Below are 2535 nucleotides of genomic sequence, written 5' to 3'. Positions count from 1 at the left end.
GAATTTTCTTTTTTTTTTTAATTTCTATTAAAACAGCAGCGGTTTTAAACCGCCTCTATTTTGGTTCCATAATTAAGGATAGTGTTATATCTAGCGGCGGTTTGTAACCGTTTTAAACCGCCTCTATTTTGGTTCCATAATTAAGGATAGTGTTATATCTAGCGGCGGTTTGTAACCGCCGGCATCTCTAACAGAAAATATATTAGCATTTGGTGGCCGTTTTAAAAACGCCGCTAAACGTGCGGCCACGTAAACAAAGCGATAAAAATTGTGGCGGTTAAAAAACCGCCGGTAAATATGTTGCAAAATGTGTCAGTGGAAAACGGCGGTGGTTTTCTGTATGTGTGCCGCGAAATTTTGATTTAGCGGCGGTTATGCCAGCGGTTGTTGGAAACCGCCGCCAAATCCAATCCCGACACCCATATCCATGGTGTTTCGATTAACCGCCGGAATTTGATTTTGTGGCATTTTAAAATCGCCGCCAATTCATAAAAAAACCACCACCAAATCCCGCCTCTGCTGTAGTGCATTAAGGAAACAAAAAGAAGTTAAGAAAAGCCAACACATGGCTTATGCATGCATGTATGTATATGTATATATATATAAAACCCATGATATTCCTTCCGTGACACCTAACCCTTTTGTTTTGAAAACTTTAATATTAATCCATTCTTTCTTTCCATCACCAAAGCGATTTAAGAAAGAAAGAAAGAAAGAGAAGCCGAGAGAGAGAAAAGAACATGATTCTATGGATGCTATGCACTTTTGGCTTTGATTTCTTGAGATCCGTAATTCCAATAAAAAATCTAATCCAGTAAAAATGTTTGTATTCTCCTCCTCTACACGTTGGCATTATTTTTGTTCGGTAAAGGCTGACGGTGACGTAACTCCCCTTCCCTTTGAGTTCGGCCAATTGGAGTTCTAGGAGGCACAGACGATTTTCGACGTTTTCTTCTTCAGCAGCTCGGTCAGAAAATTTCTCCGGAGATCCCGTTGGTTTGATTTTGTACGAAGGTAGGGGGTTTTATTTTGAAATTAACTGTTTTAAATTATGAATGCCATGAAAGTCTAGTGGATATTTGTAAATAATTTATGATTGCTTGGAATGACTGAATGATGAGTTTGAATTGAGGCTGTGATTGATATTGGTTTTCTGATTTTGATGGAGTTGTTGAAATTCTGATTTTGTGTGATTATGATGAATTGATTGAGTTGTGACTGTGAAAGGTGGTTAAATTAGTGTTACTTGTTAAATTGTAATATGATGAGTTAATTATTGAAGAAATTGTCGTATTGATAATTGTTGAATAGAGTTGGATTTGAGTTTGGTTTGGAAAGTTATGAATCCGAGAGAGCCCGCATGGGTGGTGAAGTCTAATTTTTAAGAGGAGATTCTGCCCAATTTTATGTAAAAGTAACCGAAAACGTGGTTTTGTTTCGAAACCTTATTTATAAATTTATTTTGAAACATGATTTTATAGTAGAAAACATTTTATTTACATATTTACTCATATTGAGAAACGGGTTTTGTATTGAAAATTTGTTTTATTAGTAATAAATTGAGAGTTAGAAAAGATTTTGACATTGGAACTAGTTGAATTTTCAGATTTATAAATGTTTTGGATATTGGACTTGGCCTGCTAGTTTATCGGAAGTAATCTGTGAGAATTGAAAATAGGTTTTTAGTACTGAATTTGATTCGTTTGAATGATCAAAGATGTTTTCTAAGAATTAGAAATGGTTTGGTTGGAATCCTGGAAATGTGGCATAGTCCAAATTTTAGAGGAAATGCTGACGAAATTTTTATAAAACTCCAAGACTTTGTTTAAGGCGTTATTTAAAAGGCAATCAAATTTATGAATATTATTTGATTTTGAATTATTACGGAAAGTTATTTTCAATCCGATTTATTAAGAAAAGTATAATCTTTTAAATTCACTCTTTTGAGAAGAGATTTTATTTTAAGTTATGATATGAATTCGGTTTGTTAAGAAAAAGAAAGAATGAGAAAAGAGAACATGGCACGTGTGATTATGAAATGTTTAAAAGGTCACAAGAGGGTGACGGAAACTAAATGGTTATGTTGCCGATGGGAAAATGTTAAGCTGTGGGCTTTATATGTGAATGATTGTGCGGGGACGACCGTGTGTATGGAATGGCTTCCAGGAGAAAAGGGCACATGCTTCAGCTGGAGAATCAACGCTTGCAAGTACTTGCAGAGGTCATGTTCGGCATACTTCAGCTGAAAAATCAGTGCCTGCATGAAGTAAAAACTTGTAGAGGTTATGCCGCTGGAATGCCTTATCTGACTTGCGAGTCGGATTGCGTCGGGTGCAGGTCCAAATCGACAAATGAGCTCATTACCTGCGCTAGGGATAGACATGCATCATATTGTTTGCGCATTTGTTTTGGTTGTGTTTGCTCGTTGTATTTTTCTGTGATTGTGTATGTGTTGTGTTTGTTTCTCTTTATGTGCTTTAGTTAGTACGTTTGTTGCGGATTTCGGTGGCTACTGCTAACTGGGATCTTCTTAAA

Source organism: Arachis ipaensis, chromosome B08 (genome assembly GCF_000816755.2).
Source record: "Arachis ipaensis cultivar K30076 chromosome B08, Araip1.1, whole genome shotgun sequence".
Taxonomy (NCBI): Eukaryota; Viridiplantae; Streptophyta; class Magnoliopsida; order Fabales; family Fabaceae; genus Arachis; species Arachis ipaensis.
The sequence above is the reverse complement of the archived record's forward strand: the minus strand, read 5'-3'. Positions refer to the sequence as shown.